Genomic DNA, 26,607 nt, shown 5'->3' on the forward strand with positions numbered 1-26,607 from the left:
TACGCCTACTTGCTGGCATTGAACTCCGTCATCAGTTGTACATCCTGAACTCCTGGATTCCCTGGAGGGCACGTATAGGAAGCTGCTCGTAGAGTCCTGTGTGTGGTGCTTGCAATATGGCGATTAGCGAGGACCCAACAGTACTCAAATAATTAATTGAAATATGAGAACTGAGCGTTGAGAGACATAGATTCGTGTAAGTAGATGTGGCAGCCTGCCTCATTGGTCCGACAGGTAGACATAGTTTAAGGTGGATATTAGTTCGAATGAGTGAGTGATTTTTACGACACAGATGCGATATAACAGATAGGACAGAGATTAAAGTAATCGAATCTTGATCATACGAACCGGTTTTCGATCTGCACATTTTCCAGTTGAGTGACTACACTAAACCAGGCATAACACTGACAAACACCCCATCCTATATGTTTACAAGCTATGAAGTACTGGGGACCTAGTGTATACCGGAAGGCAACAAAGTCACCGAAGATTCGTCATCGACGGACGAATTAATCCCGGAGAATACCGAGTCGACACGAAGGTGTGTTGCACATGCATTGAGATGTAGTGGCATACATAGGAATGGTTCCACCTGGAACGGACGTGCATCTCGTGGAGATTCGTGACTACCTAGCTGCAAGACGTGCGTATACACAGTTCCACGCCGTGCTGTCACTTATCGACCGAGGCCTCGGATCTAGATCTGAGTTTCTTTAGTGTGAGCAGACGACACGATACAAGGCAGACGGCAGCATGTGGAAGCTGCAGCTCTCATCAGAGACAGGTAGGTATGCTTTTTAAACAGCTTTGTGTTTCATAATCTGATTGACTCGAAGAAATTGATAGGTGTACAGTTTTTGCTCGAGCTGCAATGATGTGTGGTAAAACCATGATCAGGTTTGATGGTCAGTTGCCCAGGCCAGGACATTGCTGATGAACATTGTTGGATTAGGCATCGTGCAGAGTCTGCAGAAGGTGTACCCAAGTTAGTCAGGTGTTTTAATGGAATAAAGAAAATTCGGGTTCGAATTTTAAACGGAGACAGCATTGTAACCTGCATTGTGTTCTTGTATTACAGCAAATGGCGTATAATATGTGTATTGATGAAACAACGCTGGTGGGGCTGGGCATTGGAGTACTGGGGAGATTTTATCGAAAAAATAATTGTCTCAGATATTTTTTAACAAACAAAATTATACTTCAGAGGAAAAATAACTTTTCTGCTACCCATAGAAATACAATACAGGCACTTTTGTTGTAAAAACAGAATATTTAGGTTCATAGTTTTAATTAGAATAAAATACTGGTTTTGCACCTGTATGGTACTGTTGTAGGACTCTGTACAAAATCCGAGTACTACCATCCCAATATCGATTTTTTTGTTTTAGGAAACTAAAACCGTGTTCATGTTAATCTAGCACTGACCAAACATGTTACATATAAGTTGGATATATATTGCTAATGCAAATTATCTTACAGGTCTATAAAATGATTATTACCCTCAGTAACAATGTAAACAGAGACATATAGAGACATAACTGACCAATAGCCATTAGGATCCTTTGCTCATCATCTAAGACTATGGTACTATGACAGTATTTTTTTATTATCGGATACGAGAAAGTCGATCAGAAGAGTATCTGATTGAAATTTACGGCTTACTTCAGAACGGGTAAAACATACAACTACGATCGACACCACCACTTCAACATCAGTACAGTCGGGCACACCGAGGCCAATGTCGGTACGATCTTCTCTCTGTATGTACATGTCACCACTTAGACCTCAACACACAAGGGCAAACCGTGCCCTACATCAGAACGATCTCCTGGATTTCTGTGGACGTCGTACCAGGCTAAGTAGAAGCAGCAGGGACGTCTTTTAAAGACAATTAGAGCGCAAATACTCCAGCATAATGTCGATCAACATCAAACGCTTTCACTGTCCACAAACTTAAGGGTGGCGGAGTGTTTGTATACTTTAAGTGCTTGTGCTTATCCTTATCAAGGTTAATGGTGCTGAGCTATATTGGTATATATCACATAAATGGTACATGTATATATTTAGAATATTATTATTACATTATTACATATTATTACACTTTTGCTGCGAGCTATTAACCCAGTTTGTCACCTTATGGCATTCTCGAATGCGACCACTAAACCTCGATACTACTCAAAGTTTGCTAAGGATAACCATGTTAAAAGATATGATGTAGATGACATGTCCATGAACAAACAACCGTTGTTTTGTGCAACACCATGTAAACGAAGAACATGTCACCATGTCAGATCATATGAAGGTATCTGTCCAAACTGAAACGCCAAAACGTTGGAAACAATTTCATTGTTGACAAAAATACAACTCTCAGTAGTCGCAAGACGGTCAAGGTCGATAGGACGGGCTATATTTTGTACAATGGTAGTCGTCTCATGCTCCCCAAAAGTGTCTGGGTTGTTTCACTTTCCAGTAAATCCATTCTATTTGCCGGAAGGTAAGAGCGTCCCAAGAGCGCGATCTGCAACTGAATCCACATGTACCTGCCGTCCGTGACCGGAGACCAGCCTTAGGAGACGTCTACGCAGCGTCGGAGTTGAAACTTTAAAGCTGCTGTCCTTCCAGGGTCATTGTGTGGACGAACGCTGTCGTCCACTTGCATGTCGCTGGGTAGTGATCCAAACGCATGATATCGAGTCCTGCTCATCAACACCAAAGACGTTTGCAACGTAACAGTTTCAAGCATGCCTCAGCATATGCCGAATTCTTAAATGACGTCTTGGACGCTGAGAGGGCACACGTGCATTCCGCTGTTGCAGTCTCCGGTTGCATATGATCTTGTGCAACGATTCTGTCGCGATAAATCGAAACGGAGGATTTCAGGCAACGTTTTCGTGACCGCATGGCTCCGTCCGTTCTTCATGAAACTGAGGTCCAACAGGAGTTACACAATCGTTGTTCACTCTTTATCTATAGGATGAATATAGCAGGGTCAACGTGGGCATAGATCACCAACACTCTGCTGGGGTGTGAGGTTGTTTATTTGGTAGGATGAGAGATTGATGAACGATAAACGACACCCTGTAATAATAAATATAATAATATAATATACATCACACATAATTCATACAAGATACATATACTTCCATACACTGGTTACATATGGATAATTACCAAAGCATGAATACGATTATTTATTACACATATGGAATATTAGAATTATGATATTACATCAGTACACATAACGTAATGATAACACATACATACATTGCAATACACACAAGATAGATAATAATATACCATTACGCATTAGTCGTAATGATAATGTACACGATTCGTCACCACGCATTACGTGATGGTACTATATACAAATACATGGATATAAAAAGACATATACACATACCCTGTGGGTGGTACAAGGGTGTAAACCAATCGGGCACAGCACCAGTCTTATGGACGGGGACTTATCTGCTGTAAATAATATTAAATGATAAATAATATACAATGTAATGTGGAGTAGAAACATAAAATTACTTCCACATATTGATAATTACACTTATAGTAATCATAGTTAAAACATAGCAACTTATATTAAAACACATTCTCTCATCTCACACATTCAGCGAAAGGGATAGTAAAGATAAGAATATATTAGTGATACTTATTTATGTTTATAGCTTAGGATTGGAAAGCTAGCATAAATACATATAGCACACTTACATGCTATATAATACCTATTTAAATGATAGTAAATAGATATGCGTTTATTATAAAGATACTGCAAGGATTAAATGCAATATTACTTTAATTATATAAATACTAACCTTAATGTTACACTGTGCGTCTGTCCAAGCTGTCTTTATGTGGCAAAGAGTCAGTGCAGAATGAGTGAAATTGTGCATGGAGTTAGTGAGACCAATCAGCCGAGAAGCCTTATGGCTTTGGCAATTAGTGAGAGAGGCCAAGCTCTAAAGCTTTAACCCTTAAAGTGCCTAATGATAGCATAGCTAAAAGGAGAGAATAATAAGAAGATTGAAATAATATATTTACACTAAAATACACCTGCCACATGAATTTCCTATGTCATCTAACATGATTCTTACCAACGTTTGAGTGGTATATTGGTAAACTGTGCTTCACCTGTATGATTTGTAATAAGTATATGTTTCTTGGGCAGGTCGTCACGACTGACTGAGTTTGGTTTTACGCCGCTTTTAGCAATATTCCACGCAGGTCGTCACGTGTAGGTGTAAATAGATGTGCACATTAATAATGATGACCTGTCATATCCTTTACGTTTAGCTACTAATGAATCTTGTTATCGTCCAGAGAATGCCATATTGATCAATGGAGGTTTAAGGTCAGTACACGACTAGCGTGACTTATAGGATGGACGCTCTCACAAATAAGAAATGGTCATATTAGTGGACTGGTAGTGGACAGGTAGTCGTATATACTAATGGAATAAAGTAACTGTGCATTATTTGATGTTATGCCATTTTTAATGCAAAAAGATATTAACGTGATTTGCGGTGTTTTCCCTAATCACTGTTTAACTGTTGACAGGATAAGATCAAAATCTGTATGATTTGATACTAGGCATCGTGACACACCCTTGAAGGACGTGGTGTCAAAAGTCAGTTCACAAATTCAGCATCGTGTGTGTCCACCAGTGGCGTTGATGTAGGCTTGACCACGGCGACAAATAGACGACACTAAGCGATTGAAGAAAGCTCGGGGAATGTTGATCCATGTGTAAACCAACGCTTGTCCCAAGTCAGCTAACGTCTTGTCTGATTCTGGGCTTGACGTTAACGTCCCTCCATTTCATCCCAAGCGTGCTCGATAGGGGACAGGTCCAAGGGAGTACCGGAATGTTCTGCTGTGTCAGGAAATCTGTCACAACACGAGCGACATGTGGACGGGCAGTATATTGCTGGAGCGTGAAGAGTTACGTCTCTGTCCTTGAATGAACGGCTGCACATGAGGCCCAATCATCTCGTCCCTGTATCGCAGACCTGGTTGATGACAATGACATATTGTGTCCGACCTTGAGATGTTAACAAGCCAAAGTAAATTGGGTATAATGACTCAAGAATTAGATCTATTACAGAAAAGTTTTACAAATATCCATCTTTACATAAATTTAATATGCTTATGTCATCCACAAATATTGAAGTTATTAGAAACACTTCTATGTATATTTACTATGCAAATGTAAAACGCTCCGCAGCCTCCTGATTGTACATCTGTAGGTATCTGTTATACATCCCCCAAGGGAAAGCTTGTAACTATTGGCGTAATCATGGGCCTATGGCCTACATTACCGTACAGAAAAATACAGACTAGATTCGATTACTTACGGACGATTGTATTGCTGAATGGAGCGTTAACGAACGACACTACCGAAGAACGAACCACGAACAAACCAACTAAAACCGAAAGTGAATATGAAAATGAACATGTTTAACAGTAAACGTGCGATGCCACATAAGTGATTCACAAAATAAGACTTTAACTGCCACCATTTTGATGAAGGTTAATTAGAAAAAGCTCAGGCCTCAATCATTCGTTACATCCGATTACACCTTATATACGAGTAGTGGAAACCAGCTGCAAGAATCCTAACAGGTACTGCGATTTCTAACATAAAGATATGTTTGCCTGCATCGAATACGATTTTTGACCAGCCCAAGAGACAAAATGAGACAACCATCTGTGTCAATGATAATTAACCTTGCTAGAATCGAAATTAGACATAACACGAAGTATCGACTAGAACAGCCCTTTCCATCAAGCATTGGTGGACCGTCAGGTATTTTGATCGCATGGGCGGTTATACAGATGCATCTACGTCGATAACAACTGATATAACTGGCCTCTGTTTTCATTAGCCTTGCACGGGACTTTCCAATCAGATCAATCCCGTTATCATCGATTCCTCGTCGATTTGAGACAAAAGCAAATATTTGGTTTGTGTATCAGTAATGATTGAAATCCAGTTTGATGTTATTGCCTCTTTGAAGTGACGAGTCAGCATTATTAGAGATCAGAGGGTACCAAAAGACTAATGAGATCGGAACTGGTGTTTACCATTGTAAAGAGATTAGTAAGCAAATAGTGCCTTCAGTATGCAGCACAGTGTACATGGAGCCTTTTGTCGTATACCATAGCCAGGTTCCTTTTTGTATTGACAAGTTCTGTTATAGTGTTTTTAGGTTTTATTGTTGCTTTCTGATAATGGACAAAGAAAGTCGTTCTGTGGTAACGTTGTTCTTACGGCTGACCGAAATATGAGGCATTGACGTACGTGCTGTGTTTGCATACAGTGATCGGATTGTTACGACGTCGATCCTCATGATTTGAATGTATGTTGTTTTACGCCGCAATGTTCCAGTCGTTTTTAGACGGATTGTTAATGATACTTTTGGCGAGGAAGCCTTGGGTGAACAGCAGGCGCCGCGAGGCTCGGAGAGCCAGGGCATGAACATCGACCACCCATGCCGTTGTTGACGATGGCGCACAGTACCAATGAATATTCACATAATGCATTATGTTGTTACGTAACAAATCATTTTTCGATCCCAACGGGGATACCGGGGACCTTCCAGCTTGGAGTACCGGGGATCTCTTCCAGCCTGGAGTACTGGGGACCTCTTCCAGCATGGAGTACCGGGGACCTCTTCCAGCATGGAGTACCGGGGACCTCTTCTAGCCTGGAGTACTGGGGGCCTATTCCGTCTTGTAGTACTGCGGACCTATTCCGTCTTGGAGTACCGGGGACCTACTCCAGCATGGAGTACCGGGGACCTATTTCAACATGGAGTACTGGGGACCTATTCCAGCATGGAGTACTGGGGACCTATTCCAGCATGGAGTACTGGGGACCTATTGCAGCATGGAGTACTGGGGACCTATTCCAGCATGGAGTACTGGGGACCTATTCCAGCATGGAGTACTGGGGACCTATTGCAGCATGGAGTACTGGGGACCTATTCCAGCATGGAGTACTGGGGACCTACAGCATGGAGTACTGGGGACCTATTCCAGCATGGAGTACTGGGGACCTATTCCAGCATGGATGGATTACTGGGGACCTATTGCAGCATGGAGTACTGGGGACCTATTGCAGCATGGAGTACTGGGGACCTATTGCAGCATGGAGTACTGGGGACCTATTCCAGCATGGAGTACTGGGGACCTATTCCAGCATGGAGTACTGGGGACCTATTCCAGCATGGAGTACTGGGGACCTATTCCAGCATGGAGTACTGGGGACCTATTCCAGCATGGAGTATCGGGGACCTATTCCAGCATGGAGTGACTGGAGACTGGGGACCTATTCCAGGGGACCTATTCCAGCATGGAGTACTGGGGACCCTATTCCAGCATGGAGTGGGACCTATTCCAGCTGGGACCTATGGAGTACTGGGGACCAGCATGGAGTACTGGGGACCTATTCCAGCATGGAGTACTGGGGACCTATTGGGGACCAGCATGGAGTACATGGAGGGGACCTATTCCAGCATGGAGTACTGGGGACCTATTCCAGCATGGAGTACTGGGGACCTATTCCAGCATGGAGTACTGGGGACCTATTGCAGCATGGAGTACTGGGGACCTATTGCAGCATGGAGTATGGAGTACTGGGGACCTATTGCAGCATGGAGTACTGGGGACCTATTGGGGACCAGCATGGAGTACTGGGGACCTATTGCAGCATGGAGTACTGGGGACCTATTACTGGGGACCTATTGCAGCATGGAGTACTGGGGACCTATTCCAGCATGGAGTACCGGGGACCTATTGCAGCCTATTCCAGCATGGAGTACAGCATGGGGACCTATTCCAGCATGGAGTACTGGGGACCTATTCCAGCATGGAGTACAGCATGGAGGGGACCTATTGCAGCATGGAGTACTGGGGACCTATTGCAGCATACCGGGGAGTACTGGGGACCTATTGCAGCATGGAGTACTGGGGACCTATTCCAGCATCAAGTACTGGGGACCGAGTACTGGGGACCTATTCCAGCATGGAGTACTGGGGACCTATTTCAGCATGGAGTACTGGGGACCTATTCCAGCATGGAGTACTGCGGACCTATTCCAGAATGTAGTACTGCGGACCAATTGCGGCAAGGTTCATTTGTACTGGCGCTGATGTGCTATTATTTCAGATCTGTCCTGTCAGATCCGTGGCTCTAGATGATAAATCAATACAGACGTTAGTCCTTAACGCGAAAACCGGACACCCACCTACGCTGTTATACAAAACAAGGACACCATTATGTAGACCAACGTTCGTATACTGATGAAAACAACACCAATTCACTCGCTCGCCAGATATCTCTGCTTAAACCTCACGCTGACTTTAAACAGGTCTATTTATTTAACAAGCTTTGACGTCTTTGTATCAGCGACATTGACCTCGTCCAACCTTAAAATGATGGACGACGTGAAAAACCACGCATGGCTAGATCATGTATCTGTCGCCACTACGGTTTGCTTTGTGTGTGGTCAGTGGTTTCATTGATTCAACCAAGGCCATTTAGGCCTGCACTTCAGAGAGGAAGATGTGGTAAAGTAACGGACGGACAACTCACTCCCATGGGATCTATACCGTGGTAATGGCACTATGGGATTTGTAGACAACGCTGTTGAGGTGCCTAATGCAAATCGTCATAAATGGAATCATACAAACATTTCTAGAAATAGCGTCTAATTTGCAATTTGCGTTATCTGGGTTTGAATAACCCGTTCTATAGTAAGTGAGTGAGTGAGTTTAGTTTTACGCCTCATTGTCATTTTTAGTAAACACATCACTTCCTGGCAATACGTGTGAGTGAGTATGGGAACACCCTAAAATTTGATAGCTATATATAAACTTATACGTGGTGAGGTCATTTATACTCTAAGCTAAATGCAACTTTTTGTGTGCTTAATGGGCACTTTAAACGACATGTTGGAACATGCAGTGAAGCAACTGATTCAATATAAGTTGAGTTTGAGTGAAATGAAACATTGTCAAAAACAGCGAAAAACAAGGATGCTGAAATACACCAGCACCATGTTTGATTCAAACGCCCAAACAAAACAGCCTATTTTGAAGACAGACTTCTCATGAAGCTTGTGGCAACGTGTCCTTTAAAAAGAAGCTACAGACAGTATTAAAGCCTCACAACTTCTTCAGCATTAAGCACACAAAAAAGTTGTATTTACCTTTATATATATATATATTAGAGTATAAATGACTTCACCACGTTTAAGTTTATTTATGACTATCAAATTTTAGGTTGTTCCCATACTTTTTGTTTGTAATATATAAATATTCCAGCAATATCACGGTAGGGGATACCAGTAGTGGACTTCACACATTGTACACGGGGAGTCAGTATGATCAGACCAAAGGTGATATAACGTGGTCACTGTGTTATGATGACGTTGTGCTGTAATCCTATCTGAGAGGATACGTGTCAGTACCTGATGTTTATTTACTTTATGATTTTGGTTCCAAAATTGTCTTTGCGAACTCAAGACTCGCTGCTCACTCACTCACTTATTCAGCGAAATTGTCAGCCAGGGAATTATCTACCCGACAATAACACATTTCCCCTCTGTTTCGTTGACTATCTATCCATCGTATCCAACTCACGATTGTGTTACAGGGAACTACAGTTTAAATAATACCTCAGACATCAATATAGAACTCAATGACTCGGTGAAATTTATTGTTATACAGGAAGCTTCTCAAACAGTATATCACATAACGTACATCCGCTGTGGATGCTCACGTGAAGGTGTTGTGCTGTCGTCGGAGTTTTGTGTTGCTGCCAGAGGCGTTACCTGGTCTCTTTTCGCCGAGAACCATCATCGACCACTGAACGCCGTCACAGCTGTTGATTACGACAACGTCGACGGGTGTGGCGAACGATGGATTCTTACCTTGTATGCAAGACATGCCTTAGACGTATTGATTTGTCCATTTGGTTAAATATCATTAGGAATTAATGTTGTTTGCATATCTCTGCCCTGGTGAGATGCGTTTTTGACACGCACTGAGTTGCCTCCTTTATGCGTAGCAGGATCCTATAACCCTGGGTTGGATTCCCAGAAGGCCAGCACCATGCCCGTGATACCCGCACCTGATCCTCATCCTATGATTTTTGCTTCTGAAAGGTATGGTGCCAGATAGGGCCATCGCTTTCTCGCCTTTAAATTCGGAGGCGATATCCCGAGACGAGAAAGCGATCACCATGAAAAGGGCCATGCGTTCTAGTGTAAGACCCTGGACGATCTGGATGAGTTCGTGTTGACCATGATAACCCAGGTAGACGTTGGTTGACCAGTGAAACCACACCGGCATTTGCTAACTCATTTGCGCCACATTTAGACTGAGCAAAGTTGCCAACTTCCTACCGAATCCCATGGGCGCAGTGACCTCGCTTTAAGCATTCACAGTAAACAACGTTTAGAACGAACACGCTTATAAAGAACTGGGGTTTTTTTCAGTCCCGACCACTTAGTATATATTTTCGTGGAAATGCGTATGTCGAACTTCGGTTATAACGATCTAAAATGAGTGACCCCTTTGAGTTCGTTATAACCATAGTATACTGCAGCTTTATCCATGGTTCAGTCACGAATGTAATATATTTAACTAAGTATAGACATGATATATGTATTGTGAGGGGCGTCAGAAAAATGTAATTCATTGAATGTTGATATAAACATTTTGGAATCAATATCACAACTTGTACAACAGTGTTAAACTTCTGTTTGAGGTTCTGTAAGATATTTGACCTTTCTTGTCGTTTACATGCATTAAATATAAAATGCACAGTGGGTGTGTTGTTAAACATAAAACAATCTGTTACCTCTCCTTGATCAGCTTAGCCATCAGTACTAGTGGTAGTGCACATGGCTGTTCTAACTGTAATGACAGCCATTTTGTATTTTATCTAAAGTTTCCTAATTCTAACTATATCACGCCCACAAATACACTCACTTCACAGCTTCGAATTCTGTGCGATATTCCCTGTTTCTCAGTACCATCCACTAGTATCTTAGGCACAGCAATAGTGCTGAAATTGCCCTTTCAAAATAGGAATCATCGTAAATGTCGCCATTTTTGACACATTACGAAATCGCGATTCACAACATTCTGTTTTTTAAACCGCCGATGTATTTGCACTTGAATTTATACCATCGGATAGGAAATCTAATATTGTACATTTCTGTGTAATTTTATAGCCGTACGTAGATCCAGGACCAAGTGAGCGCAATTCTCGGGCAACGTTCACTTTTCAAACTTTATGAAAATGTGCGCCAGAAACAAACTCGGCATCCAGGGGGTTAAGTGCGTATTATTTTGGGTACGGCACTGAGATCTCGTTGGTTAACACTGATCAACCCAGGTTGAATCTGATCAACCCAGGTTGACTCTCTTCGCTCATGTTTTAATAATCAAATCGTCATCTTGCTATGTCATACATTCTGTGCAACGATTCCTGCACACGGTTGCATCATTGTTCGGGTTGCAGGGATTAATTTAGATTGACCAATCACCTGCTGGATGTTCCGTGTACCCTTGGGGCGAAATGAAGACACAAGCAATTATCGTTTTCTATTTTGAATAATAGGCGTAAATCTTACATTCCCGACGCAAGCTTCCATCGAGATCTTAATGCCATTTATTTGCGGTCTAATTTAAATTACCATGGTTACTAAACAATTCACAAATAGAACATTAGGTATGCGATATCGTTGAAGACGTGTGCTTTCTGTCACAAATGATAAGCTCAAGCATGGTGATAGGGGGTCGTGGCGTCAATATGGTTCAGCATGGTTGTAGGAAGTGAGTGTGTGGATGGGGTACGGTGGTAGCGGGTGGTGCTGAAATAGCTGTAGAGGGCGTGGAGTCGTCCCACAGATGACATCCTTACCATGTCATTTTGTTCTTTTCATAACCTCTTTGGTCCGTGGTTCGAATCCCAGCACGGGAGTCTCGGTACCCTGCAGCTGCTGTTGACGGGGGAGTATGTAGCAGTCTGTGGCGTCGTCCCACAGATGACATCCTTACCGTGTCAGCTTGCTGACGGGGTTAGCCTCTTTGGTCATGTGGACAAGGCGTCCAGCATCGGATCAGAAGGTCCGTGGTTCGAATTCCTATACGGTAATGGCCGCTACATTGGCGCCCAACGTGGGGCTGAGCACGTTCATATTAAATTTGAGCAAATTAAGTCTCAGTACCCTGTTGTTCACGGAAACTTTATGGCCGATACTCAGCCAAAGCTCTATACATGTCCGTACAAGGAAAGTGCAGAATATATACTGTCAAATCCCAGTTTCGAAAATTAACCCGTATACACAGTAATTCGGAAAGACACCCTTACCCTTTGGCGAACACCAGGCGGTGTCACTATTTGGTAGTGATTCATAAACAGGTGGTCTTGATATGGCTAGAATCGTACACTAATCTCGGATTTTAGCATCGTTTTTCTTGTGAGGCTATTATTAATGTTCCCGCTCAGTTACTTTACCTCTAAGGAATTGCTAGTATTATCCGCTGGCTCGTGCTTGGTTCGATATCACAACCTGCAGTTCTAATCTGGTGACTTTATGTCTTAATGGCCAATGAATGCATTGTAGCCAAATAGCAATAAGTAACAGCTGAGCCACTTTCCGTTGTCTCATCCCTACGTCCGTTAGGGCGAGTCATGTGGGCTGACAGCTCTTGAAGGAGAGGCATACGTCACTGAGGAAAATTAATTACACGTATACCGCTTCAACGGGGTAATAGTTTTATCGGAATATCTATAATATTTTCGCTTTTTATTCGTGACCTTTCTAGACGTTTCTGGCACTGTTACGTGATATCCTTCCGGAATGTGCTGTGACTGAGCAGTTAAAATGTACCTCAGTGAGTCATTTATAATCATCGCCTATTGTATAACGAGGACATCAGGACAAACTTTGTGGATGAACAACTTCTTTATTCAGGTGATACGACGTTTCGATACGGATTCTTGTATCGTTGCCAAGCAGGTATCTGTATCCATACAAGAATCTGTATCGAAACGTCGCATCACCTGAATAAAGAAGTTTGTCCTTATTTGACTCTCCAACTTCTAAAAATTCCACTCTAAGAAGTTAACGAGAACGTCGTTCATCCAGCGTGATCTGTTCTGATGACTGGGTAAACCAGTTCCTGGGTTAATGAATCATGGGTTGTAATATGTTTTCTGGGTGTCAAAGTTCTTTTGTACTTCGGTATATATTTTTGACAATGGCCAACAGTCCAACAGACGGAGTCCGAAATAAACAGTCGTCGAAAACTGAGCAATTCACTTAGAGTTGACACGCTTAAACGTACCAGAAAATGTGGGTTCGAATCCAAGTCTCTTTCATTATGTTTAAGTTCGGATCAGTACCAGTGCTCGTGGGTTTTATAAAAAGACATGTACCTTCAGGTAACTGAAGCGAAATGCCGTTACACCTACTCATTCTATCAAGGGCATCGACCAACTGGAGATATATCCCTTTAGATGGTGTATATACAACATGTTGTATTTCCCTGAGACTCGTGAAGATCCGGGTTTTTCAGTAACCCATGCTTGTCGTAAGAAGCAACGAGCGGTATCAGGTGGTCTGGCTCGCTGACTTGGTTGACACATGTCGTCGTCTCCCAATTGCATAGATCGATGCTCATACTGTGGATCACTGGATTGTCTGGTCCAGACTTGATTATTTACAGACCGCCGCCATATAGCTGGAATATTGCTGAGTGCGGCGTAAAACTAAACTCACTCACTGTATTTCCCTCCACGTGGCCCCACCCATGCTCGTGTGTTCCTCAGAAACTGGTACTCAGCTACAACCGGTGTAACTTCTTCTCACATTAATCTGACACGCCATGATACACACTGTCCACTGAATTTACATCCCATCTCACTCCTCATCTGTCCTGGCCTAATTGGACCGTTGACACTGAGCCCTCTTGTTCCAGTTCCATGGCGTTATCGCGTCTTACAGGGCAGATAACGGTCATTGCATAACCGGATCTATGTCCGGTCGTTGGAATCGTGTCAGGACTCCATGTACGGATAAAGTACACAGCCTGTCGGGGCTGGCAGTGTCACCAAAGGCTGTTGCGTAGTGATTTCGAATTCGATTTCTCGGGAACTTGTTTGTTCTCATTTTTTAATGTGTACAGATCTGGTCTTTAACGGAATAGCCATGTTTTTTTCATCGTAAATCAAACCTGTGATGACTAGTGATTAGGGTTACATGATGTTTGGTTCCAGGAATTGGTTAGTCCATGATGAAGGATATAACAGGCTTAGTGGTTATCAATATACCTGGGGTTCATGGGTTACATCCTTTGTTTGTCTGGCGTTAACCTCGGCAGGTTGCTTGTGTCTCCTGGCTTTTTGTGGAACACTGAACTAGGTCACTTGGAAGGTCATATGGGTGTCTTGGAAGCCTTGCGTTTCCTTGAAGCTTGCATTACCCATTTTGCCTCTTTAGGGGGGTGATTGTGATGCTATATAGCATTGGTTTTCATGAAGTGCTTGCATTGCTATAATGCTTTGGTTTTATGGGTCACTCTCGTTGCTCATATTGCCTTGGTTTTACTGGGCGCTCTCGTTGCTCATACTGTCTATGATATAAATGGGTGCTTGCTTTGCTATATTGCTTTGGTTTTATGGGTCACTCTCGTTGCTCATATTGTCTTGGTTTTACTGAGCGCTCTCGTTGCTCATATTGTCTTGGTTTTACTAGGCGCTCCCGTTGCTCATATTTTTTAGTTTTACTGGGCGCTCTCGTTGCTCATATTGTCTTGGTTTTACTGAGTGCTCTCGTTGCTCATATTGTGTTGGTTTTACTAGGCGCTCCCGTTGCTCATATTTTTGAGTTTTACTGGGCGCTCTCGTTGCTCATACTGTCTTGGTTTTACTAGGCGCTCCCGTTGCTCATATTTTTGAGTTTTACTGAGCGCTCTCGTTGCTCATACTGTCTATGATATATACGGGTGCTTGCTGTGCTTTATTGCTTTGGTTTTATGGGTCACTCTCGTTGCTCATATTGCCTTGGTTTACTGGGCGCTCTCGTTGCTCATATTGTCTTGCTTTTATGGGTCACTCTCGTTGCTCATATTGTCTTGGTTTTACTGAGTGCTCTCGTCGCTGATATTGTCTTGGTTTTACTAGGCGCTCCCGTTGCTCATATTTTTTAGTTTTACTGGGCGCTCTCGTTGCTCATATTGTCTTGGTTTTACTGAGTGCTCTCGTTGCTCATATTGTCTTGGTTTTACTAGGCGCTCCCGTTGCTCATATTTTTGAGTTTTACTGAGCGCTCTCGTTGCTCATACTGTCTATGATATATATGGGTGCTTGCTTTGCTTTATTGCTTTGGTTTTATGGGTCACTCTCGTTGCTCATATTGCCTTGGTTTACTGGGCGCTCTCGTTGCTCATATTGTCTTGCTTTTATGGGTCGCTCTCGTTGCTATATTGTCTTGGTTAAACTGGGTGCTCTCGTTGTTTATATTGTCTTGGTTTTATTGATCGCTCTCGTTGCTCATATTATCTTGGTTTTACTGGGCACTCTCGTTGCTCATATTGTCTTGGTTTAACTGGATGCTCTCGTTGCTCATATTGTCTTGGTTTAACTGGGTGCTCTCGTTGCTCATATTATCTTGGTTTTACTGGGCACTCTCGTTGCTCATATTATCTTGGTTTTACTGGGCACTCTCGTTGCTCATATTGTCTTGGTTTAACTGGATGCTCTCGTTGCTCATATTGTCTTGGTTTAACTGGGCGCTGTCGTTGCTCATATTGTCTTGGTTTTTCTGGGCGCTGTCGTTGCTCATATTGTCTTGGTTTTATTGAGCGCTCTCGTTGCTCATATTGACTATGATTTAAATTGGTGCTTGCATTGCTATATTACCTTGATTTAATTGTGTGTGTACGTTGCTCTTATTGGAGTTATAGGGTGCTTTCGTTTATTGTAAGTCAAGTTTGCGTTGTTCACAGTGTTTGTTTGTTTGAGTGAGTTTCCCGACTTTTGATGAAGTGCTTGCTTGGCTTATATTGTACCTTCTTTACTGGATGCTTACGGTGATTATGGTGTCTTCGATCGGGATGCTTACAACCGCTGCTACGTTACCTTTGTATTGTTGACAGGTGTGCTCTCCCTTGCATCTTGTGTTGCCTCTGCTGCCTTCGACTCTGTTCGGGTGCCTAGCATGCCTGTTATCAACGTTAAAAAATCCGAATCGTGACTTGCTCTCAGAGGCTTACTTGAGTACTATATGTAAACAAAGTCGCACATTGTCTTAGACCGTCCATGACTACGTACGTACCACTGTAGAGACTGCCTTCATGTTTCATCGTGATTTTCATTGCGTATCTTCGGTATCCAAACAAGACCCAATTATTTGGAATGTGGTCTTTATTAGAAGATACTTCAGAACAGATTAGCAGTCCTCTGATGGATTACCGTCCTTATCAGCGGCCAGACAACAATTGATTAGATTTGACAGTAATAGCTTCTATTTTTTCCTTCCAATTGCAGTGGTAATAAGGTCACTTGCTGTTTCTACCTTGAGATCAGTAATTGGATTGGGATGGTGCCATTGACTTACCTGCACTAAATTCCGCATATGACGAGGACGCACAGCAATCTGCTCGGATGATCACTCATTTTGCAAAATTACACATACCAAAATAGAGCATTTTCTCCTATGAATTTCGTTTAACAAATATAAGTTTTTTTATTAATCATTTTTCACATTTCGTGTTTTTGCTAGAGTGTTTTCTTCAAAGACTCTGTTTCATTCAGAAACATAAAATTAGGCAGAACAGAACATGGTGCATTGTTGTCCATTAGTACTTAGAGACAGAATATTGATTTACATTAGAACTACTTACAGAAGAATAAACATTCATTTAGTGAAGCACACGAACGTCACTGATATTTGACATCAGACATTTCGGGTGCCCGGCGTTACTCATACACACTGTTCTGCAGTTATACTGGTGATCAGGAACAGACATCTGTCGAGAGAGTTCGACGCTACATTTAAACGAAATTGTTCATTTTCTTTCATATATTATGTCCATTTTGCCAGTTTCAGTAATACGTCAACTGATGGGCATTCTGAAGTTGGTTAGCAGTGTTTGCACGTTAGATTGAGAATATATTATTCCAATAAAGGCACATATTAATGTTAGCTTAGTGTAAAACTTCAGATGCTATTCCCTGTGATCCACCTCGCTGGTCCAACGCGATATTGCCGCTTTTATTCCAACGCTAATATTCCAGCAATATCACGGCTGGAAAAAAAAAAAAAAACAGAAATGGATTCACACATTGTACCCATGTGGGGAATCGAACCCGGGTCTTCAGCGTGACGAGCGAACGCTTTTACCACTAGGATACCCCTTCGATTAAATCTGCAGTTGAACCAAAATACTTATGTTTGATCGTCACCATGTTCTTGTACCAAAATACTTCTGTTTGATCCTCGCCACCTCCTTGTCTCAAAATGCTTTTGTTTGATCGTCTCCATGTTCTTGTACCAAAATACGTGAAATACATTTTAGAATTTAAAGCATGTTTTCGAAACCAGATCAGATCTCCATGCAACCAACTATTGTTCAAATTCCACCTAATTTTTCGAAAGAAAAGGTGGATATATTGCTGAATAGGGTCTGCTAAAAAAAAGACCAATTTATCACTTACCCTAGGAAAACATGCCAATGTTGGTCAATCAATTCTGTTAATCCTCCGTGCTGGTTTCGCATTGGGATAATGAGAAATCAATATGCACTAAAGAGATTAGTCAATAGCGTCACAAACGGCTCTCACATATAATGGGTCGGATATACATGTCTTTATGGTAGACTGGGAACCGTGTTCACATTACTGCTTTCTGTTCACATACGTGCAGCAACAGAAATCCATATTTGATTTTATATGAAAACTGATGTAATGTTGCTACGGTATCGTCATCATAATAAACTGGAGGTAAGCTCATTCTTTACTTATACAACCATTACTTCACTGGTGGGGTAGCCTAATGTCGAAGGCGTCCGCTCGTCACGCTAAAGACACGGGTTCGATTCCTCACATGGGTACAATGTGTGAAGCCCCTTTCTGGTGTCCCCCGCCGTGATATTGCTGGAAGATTGCTAAAAGCGGCGTAAAACTAAACTCACTAACTCATCACAATGGCACAAAGACAGATCACCCAGTTATTATTAGCATGAGGTGTTTCCGTACTAACTTATGTATTGAGGGTAAAGGAAAACCTTCGATGTAGCCAGGTATTGGAAGAACCAGAACCCGACTCTACTGGCTGGTTCGCTCGTCATTGAAGATTACAAACATTAGCCTCTAATCATCTTTAAAAGTTATGACAATACAAACCTTAGCCTCTAATTCCCTTTAAAAGTTATGACAATACAAACCATAGCCTCTAATCCCCTTTAAAAGTTATGACAATACAAACCTTAGCCTCTAATCATCTTTAAAAAAACCTTAGCGTCTAACTTCAAAAATACAAACCTTAGCCTCTAATCATCCTTTTAAAAGTTATGACAATGACAATACAAAAGTTAGACAATCTAATCATCCCCTTTAAAAGTTATGACAATACAAACCTTAGCCTCTAATCATCTTTAAAAGTTATGACAATACAAACCTTAGCGTCTAATCCCTTCAAAAGCTATGGCAATACACACCTTAGCCTCTTATCCCCTTTAAAAGTTATGACAATACAAACCTTAGCCTCTAATTCCCTTTAAAAGTTATGACAATACAAACCATAGCCTCTTATCCCCTTTAAAAGTTATGACAATACAAACCTTAGCCTCTAATCCCCTTAACAAGTTATGACAATACAAACCTTAGCCTCTAATCCCCTTTACAAGTTATGACAATACAAACCTTAGTGTCTAATCCCCTTTACGTGTTATGACAATTCTGGTTTCAATGTCATTCCAACTGTACCTGTCGAGCTATCCCTCTTTATCTGGAGTCCGTGTTTTACAAGAAACGGCATTTACTTCAGGGAATTATAGAATGTGACATTTTGTTCAGTGAAAGGTCACAGACACTCTATTAAGCCCTCTGACATTAAGTTGAAATAAAACCTTGTTACCAGGTGCATGACTGACATCATGTATAGACTCATCGCTCGTCTGCAGTAACAAAACTACCGTATAACCTCTCACGCAACGTCTTTATGAACTTAATGTCTGACATGACATTTTCATCAAGAGAAAGTAAATCTAAATTTGATCATTGTGCGATTTTTGCTTTTGTTATAATTTTCAAGACGACATAGACCTGTCAAGTAAACTAAACATGTTTGGATCAATCATGGCAGAAGCTGACGAGATGTGTCTCGGTTTCTGTACCATTTACCTGAGGTACGATCCATTTCTGTACCATTTACCTGTGGTACGATCCATTTTTGTATTTACCTGAGGTACGATCCATTTCTGCACCATTTACCTGAGGTACGATCCATTTCTGTACCATTTACCTGAGGTACGATCCATTTCTGTACCATGTACCTGAGGTACGATCCATTTCTGTACCATGTAGCTGAGGTACGATCCATTTCTGTACCATTTACCTGAGGTACGATCCATTTCTGTACCATGTAGCTGAGGTACGATCCATTTCTATACCATTTACCTGAGGTACGATCCATTTCTGCACCATGTACCTGAGCTACGATCCATTTTTGTATTTACCTGAGGTACGATCCATTTTTGCACCATTTACCTGAGGTACGATCCATCTCTCTACAATGTAGCGAGGTACGATCCATTTCTGTACCATTTACCTGAGGTACGATCCATTTCTGTACCATGTAGCTGAGGTACGATCCATTTCTGTACCATTTACCTGAGGCACGATCTATTTCTGTACCATGTAGCTGAGGTACGATCCATTTCTGCACCATTTACCTGAGGTACGATCCATTTCTGCATTTACCTGAGGTACGATCCATTTCTGCACCATGTACCTGAGCTACGATCCATTTCTCTACCATGTAGCGAGGTACGATCCATTTCTGTACCATTTACCTGAAGCACGATCTATTTATGTGCCATGTACCTGAGGTACGATCCATTTCTGTACCATTTACCTGAGGTACGATCCATTTCTGTACCATGTAGCTGAGGTACGATCCATTTCTGTACCATTTACCTGAGGCACGATCCATTTCTGTACCATGTAGCTGAGGTACGATCCATTTCTGATCCATTACCATTTACCTGAGGCACGATCCATTTCTCTACCATTTAGCTGAGGCACGATCCATTTCTCTACCATTTACCTGAGGCACGATCCATTTCTCTACCATTTAGCTGAGGCACGATCCATTTCTGTACCATTTACCTGAGGTACGATCCATTTCTGTACCATTTACCTGAGGTACGACCCAACAATAGGATCTATGTCTACAAACCAGCAATACCCCTGAGACACTGAGTTCCACATGGTGTGCACTCAGTCTGTCTACATACCCCGTCGTTACCCGTATACAGTAATGAATATTTCATACATACAGTATCCGCCATCGTGTCCTCTAAATCGTTAAACATAGGAACGGTCAAGCGTATTACATGGAACAATGGCTGACTGAGGTGTCGCCCAGATTATGTATACGAGTAGAATACACTGTGTATTTACGTGGGCCAATGTTTGTAGATACTGATAGTGGAGGAAGCAAAGTGCTCACCTCTGCTGGACACTGAGTGAACAGTTATCAACGGGCGTGTGTCTACTATGCCACTACTGCCACTGGTAAAGGCTTGCCATCATGGGTATACACACACTGTATCACCTTTGAACCAACATGATTCCCATTTATAATAGGCGATCACCATGACATTAAAAGTAGGTCTGTTGTAGTCACGGAGAAACATGAAGGTACATGTACACATATTGAAACGAGAGTGAGTGAGTTTAGTTTTACGCCGCACTCAGCAATATTCCAGCTATATGGCGGCCATATTGAAACGAATAACAAAAAGATATTTGCGAAAAAAACAGTCCCAAAGGTTCAGTTGACAGACTGTACGTATGTACCCTTATTTTTGTAAATTAATGAATGAGTGAGTGAGTGCGCGTGTATGTGTGTGTGTGTGTGAGAGAGAGAGAGAGAGAGAGAGAGAGAGAGAGAGAGAGAGAGAGAGAGAGAGAGAGAGAGAGAGAGAGAGAGAGAGAGAGAGAGAGAGAGAGAGAGAGAGAGAGGTCTTCATATGTTTACTTATTTCTTCACACATAGATACACAGACACACGGCTGTAGTGAGCAATACGCTCAAGTTCAACCTGAAAATGGTTGAAACTCATTGTCACCCAATGCCCCTCATTTGTCAAATCTGACATTTTTTCCGACTTTCGCAACAATTATAAATAATGCGACATCTCACATCCCAAATTCCGCCGCAGTTCATTGACTACTCATCATCTCTGCCTCCGCCATCACATTTGAATTGCCCTTTTACCAACTTACACTTCCGACGTGATAATTGCAACCCCATCACGCTGCAGAGAGGCTTCTCCGATAAGTAGGCTCGATAATGTGTTTTGTCTTAAAAGCTGCAATTTCATTCTTCCGAACACATGGTAAAGTTTTTAATGCCACGTCCTTGAAGTAATCCCCTTAAAGACGATCACACGTTGACGGGAATATTCAAGTGTGCCTTCCAACATGATCGACTTTGAATTGTTAAATCATTGACAAGTTGCTATTGTTGTCCGGAGACCAGCCATTCAGCCGGACTCACCGGAATGGAGTGATGTCTCCACACAAAGCAAGTACGTGGACGGATCTATAGGTGTAGATGTGTGTGTACATTATTGACGTTGGGAATAGCCTTGGGAGTCTGGAGGACGTTGATGTGGTTGGGTAGGGCCTCTGTCCGGGATTGATTATGAATGTGAGGTTCTACATCTGGGAAATGGTCCAAGTCCTTGTACATGACTAGAAAGATGAGTCGTAGTGTTTGGAATTGGGCTAACAGTGAGGCAAGAGCATTTCCATTTTCAACCAACAATACAGATATCTGAAGTCGGTGTAATCATTCTGAGAAAACTATCAGTGACATGTTAGACTTCATTGATAACATCCATGTAAAATTTGAAAGTAAAACATTTAGACAAGAAATAGGTATTCCCATGGGCACCAATTGTGCTGCCCTCCTTGAGATCTGTATGTTTAAATGTTTTATTTTGCGTAGTAGTCAGAAATTCTGCACGGGTTGGCAAAATCAAACAAGATAATTTGGCGAGGAAATGTAACTAACGCTTCAGGTATATCGATAATCCTTAATCATTCAATAACAATCAAATAGCCAATTCCTTTCCACTGGTTCACTCACTGAACTGGAAATAAAAGAGACCAGTGAGACCACTTCGTGTGGTTTATACTGAGATCTATACACCCAGACAAACAATAACTCTCTTCAAGGCTGTATCACAAGACGGGTGACTTCAACTATCCAATAGTCAACCTTTCTTCATGTCAAGCAATATTCCAACAGCCCGAGCTTTTGGTCTTTACATGTCCACGTTTGAGGTACAATCGAGCATGCACTTTCTATCAAGATTTCAAAGAGCGTCATATGACTCTTGCTCTGAAGTTCTTCGATGAAGGTTACAGGGTTACATGATCTCAGGAACGCTTTCAGAAGTCTTATGGCAGACAGGTGGAGGGCATTTCCAATGATGCATCAGTGACAAAACTGATGCCCGATACAATTCCCTAATTTGACATGTACCGGGCGTTCCCGTGGTTTTTGTGGGTTTTTTTTCAAGTGAACAATTGACTAGTGTTTATGTTTGTTTTCCTTGTAGGGGGATATGTTCACCTTATCGCCAACACGAGGTTCATCCATATTTGATACATAAACACATGCTCAAGATTTAGTCCGATTTGTACAATCGACTTTACTTTCAGCAGAGATTTCTTATGGATGTAGAACGGTTTTGTCCCTATTGATGTGCTTCGAGCTTTTCTGGGGCTACTGTATTATTATATAGTGTCTACTGTCCCAATCGAAGAAGTTTCAGGTTTGTTTGTGCATTTCAGTTTTTGTTGAACTATTTCATGCACTTTGGAGTCAGGTTATCTCCCTTACCTGAATGAATGCCGTCATCAGGTTAGTGCTGGTATTGGCATACAACCTGCGATGCGATACATCACGATACTAAAATTATAGTCACGACGATATATTGCCAAGGTATTGTGCACTGAAACTGCGATACGATACGAATCCCGATATAAGGGTGGCGATACGATACGTATCACGATACTAAAATCTTTATTTCTAACACCAACTGTAAAACACCTTAAGATCAAAACAAAAACATTTAAAGTATTTCGTCTAATTCCGCCAGCGTTTTTCAATGTTCATTCAAAAACGAGATAATCAAGTTTATACACGGACTTGTGAATGTTAATAACATGCGAGCGCTATGTCTGACACAATTCTTGAGGCAAGAATTTCCGAGAAAATGTGTACTCATGAAGGGAAAATAAGTAAGCAAATATTTTAATCATCAAACAAAAGTAAGTCTTTTTTTTTTTCTTGACAGATATCGCGATTCGGCAATATTCAAAGTTAATCATCGATGTATTGTGGCCCATTTGAAGTATCGTATCGGGATTTACGACAATGTAAAACTTTGTATCGATTCACTGTATCGGCAGCCCATGAATCGATGCATCGATGCGTTTCGATGAATCGTCACACCACTGCATCAGGTTTTAGGTTACAAAACTGTCAAGGCGGCCCATAGAATGTTAAGCCTGGGACTGAAGAATACTAGTGGTAGATGTCGTGATCAACACTCAGAGCAGTTACACGTCACACACTGCAGCCAACTCTGATCAGTCGCGTCGTATTACAAGGGTACGGGCGCACCAGAATCGAAACTTGTTTGTTTTTGGAATCTGTCGTTTAGAGATCTACATTCTTGAAATTGGATATAGTGCTTTGTACTATGTCATGGGACAAGAGGTGGACTTCATTTACTGATCTGTCGAAAAAGCGGATAAATATGTTAAAGGACTAATGGTTCTTCTGTCGTGTTAACTGCCCTCGAAAATCACTGTAAAGAAGTTCCTGTCTTTATACATGTTGTCCCTTTACCTCATCGGCTCACATGTACGAGAACATGTAGAAAAATGTATCCCACAAATCTGAAATATTGCTGAGTGCGGCGTTAAACAACAGACAAACCAAACCTTTGGCGTTTTTAGGTCGTGTTTATCAAAATATATTTTAAATAGAGAAAGGAAAAAGCCATGCATAGCCATGGGTGGAGCATGTGTTCAAATATGCATCCAACTTTAAATCAGCAAATACTTCTGACAGGTAAATCCAGTGTGTGTGCGGGTGAATTAGGTTGAAACCACATTCAACAGTATTCCATATGTCACACTATCGGGACTGCTGGAAACAACTCTTAAGGTATATGTATCGGCTAGTCTCCATAGGATTTGAATAATGAATGTTGCAATCTCGTGTGTTGGTTTACGAAATTGTCGGTGTCCGTCTTGCTCGTTAATGTGTTGCTACAGGGCCACCACGTGGTCGCCTTGGTGAAAACATGCCTGCCTCATGGAGGATTGGACGCTTCCTGTTTCAGGACCATTAGCAACCAGAGATGGGCTGCATGTATTGACGGTGCGTGATGGAATATCGGATTTCACCCTACGCCAAGTTCGCGTCCAACCAGTCTGTTGTTCAGACGTTGTTGTGCGTGACTCTACCGTCATGGACCCTGTCTGACAATATATAGGAGTTTACTTGAATAGGTCAATGAGTACAGTTTGCTTAATCTTGCAGTCCTGCGTTGCAGATTGTAGGAAAAAATGTCTGCGGAAAAAAAGTCCTCGGTAAAAAAGTACCGGAAAAAAGTACTATTGTAGTAAAAACCTAATTTATTCATCAACTTTGATGTCAAATATTTTAGAAAAAACATTGATAACACACACATATGGGTTATTGAATAGATAAATTGATCATTTATCTTTTTAATGACACTTATAAAAACATGACGTACTCACATACAAAGGGTGATTAAAAGGACGTATTCAATATTCAGATAGGTCTATGATCTTTTCAATGAGTGAGTGAGTCCAGTTTTACGCCGCACTCAGCAATATTCCAGCTATATGACGGCGGTCTGTAAATAATCGAGTCTGGACCAGACAATCCAGTGATCAACAGCATGAGCATCGATCTAGGCAATTAGGAACCGATGACATGTGTCATGTCTTAAGGCGTTTAAGTGAGTGAGTGACTTCAGTTTTACGCCGATTTTAGCAATATTCCAGCAATATCACGGCGGGAGACAGCAGAAATGGGCTTCACACATTGTACCCATGTGGGGAATCGAACTCGGGCTTTGGCGTGACGAGCGACCACTTAACCACTAGGCTACCCCATCGCCCCCTAAGGCGTGTAAGCATGCGGTGAGAAGACAAGGGTAAAGGTGTACACAGGCTAAGGATCCTAATCGGGGAGAATCTCAATGTGTTAACCAATGGAGCACCCATGTTTCCTTTCTGATTCTCAAATTTCACCTTGGTGGTTTCCATGTGTCACCGTATTGTCAGATGTGACATGGCCGGTTGACAGATTTTACCTTCTTGATTTATCAGATGTGATATTTACAATTGGCAGATGGTAGTGTGTTGATTATTAGAAGAAATTTGTCTGGTTGTCATTTGTAACCTGGTTGATTGTCAGATGTTTCCTAGTTGATTGTCAGATGTTACCTTGTTGATTTTCAGATATTTCTTAGTTGATTGTCAGATGTTTCCAAGTTGATTGTCAGATGTTACCTTGTTGATAGTCAAGTGCTACCTTGTTGATTATCAGATATTTCTTAGTTGATTGTCAGATGTTCCCTTGTTGATTGTCAGATGTTACCTTGTTGATTATCAGACATTTCTTAGTTGATTGTCAGATGTTTCCAAGTTGATTGTCAGATGTTACCTTGTTGATAGTCAAATGCTACCTTGTTGATTTTCAGATATTTCTTAGTTGATTGTCAGATGTTTCCAAGTTGATTGTCAGATGTTACCTTGTTGATTGTCAGATGATTCCTAGTTGATTGTCAGATGTTACCTTGTTGATTGTCAGATGATTCCTAGTTAATTGTCAGATGTTTCCTTGTTGATTGTCAAGTGCTACCTTGTGGATTATCAGATATTTCTTAGTTGATTGTCAGATGTTTCCAAGTTGATTGTCAGATGTGTCCTTGTTGATTGTCAGATGATTCCTAGTTGATTGTCAGATGTTACCTTGTTGATTTTCAGATGTTTCCAAGTTGATTGTCAGATGTTACCTTGTTGTTTGTCAGATATTTCCTAGTTGATTGTCAGATGTTTCCAAGTTGATTGTCAGATGTTACCTTGTTGATTGTCAGATGTTTCCAAGTTGATTGTCAGATGTCCCCTTGTTGATTGTCAGATGTTACCTTGTTGATTTTCAGATATTTCTTAGTTGATTGTCAGATGTTACCTTGTTGATTTTCAGATATTTCTTAGTTGATTGTCAGATGTTTCCAA

General features: G+C 41.6%; 1 protein-coding gene across 1 annotated transcript in view; it reads left to right on the forward strand.

The window, feature by feature from the left end:
- The first annotated feature begins 235 nt into the window (after positions 1–235).
- LOC124263404 (cytoglobin-2-like) overlaps positions 236–26,607 on the forward strand; it is a 53,844-nt gene continuing 27,472 nt past the window's right edge. Inside the window, exon 1 of the mRNA XM_046698021.1 lies at positions 236–784. The gene's annotated coding sequence lies outside the window, so the exon portion shown is untranslated. The remainder of the gene's footprint in view (positions 785–26,607) is intronic.

Source organism: Haliotis rubra, unplaced genomic scaffold (genome assembly GCF_003918875.1).
Source record: "Haliotis rubra isolate DU_JTF1 unplaced genomic scaffold, ASM391887v1 Scf88, whole genome shotgun sequence".
Classification (NCBI taxonomy): domain Eukaryota; kingdom Metazoa; phylum Mollusca; class Gastropoda; order Lepetellida; family Haliotidae; genus Haliotis; species Haliotis rubra.